Raw genomic sequence first — 370 nt, 5'->3', positions numbered from 1 at the left:
TGCGTGTTGTGGCTTCACCAATGCTTTGCTGCATACCTCAGTTGTAACGAGTGGTTATTTTAGTCAAAGTTGCTTTTCTATCAGCTTGAATCAGTTGGCCCATTCTCCTCTGACCTCTAGAATCAACATAGCATTTTCGCCCACAGGACTGCCGCATACTGGATGTTTTTCCCTTTTCACACAATTCTTTGTAAACCCTAGAAATGGTTGTGCGTGAAAATCCCAGTAACTGAGCAGATTGTGAAATACTCAGACCGGCCCATCTGGCACCAACAACCAAGTTGCTTAAATCACCTTTCTTTTCCATTCTGGTGTTCAGTTTGGAGTTTAGGAGATTGTCTTGACCAGGACCACACCCATAAATGCATTG

This window comes from Etheostoma spectabile, chromosome 4, assembly GCF_008692095.1.
Source record: "Etheostoma spectabile isolate EspeVRDwgs_2016 chromosome 4, UIUC_Espe_1.0, whole genome shotgun sequence".
Classification (NCBI taxonomy): Eukaryota; Metazoa; Chordata; class Actinopteri; order Perciformes; family Percidae; genus Etheostoma; species Etheostoma spectabile.
Note: the sequence above shows the minus strand (reverse complement) of the source record.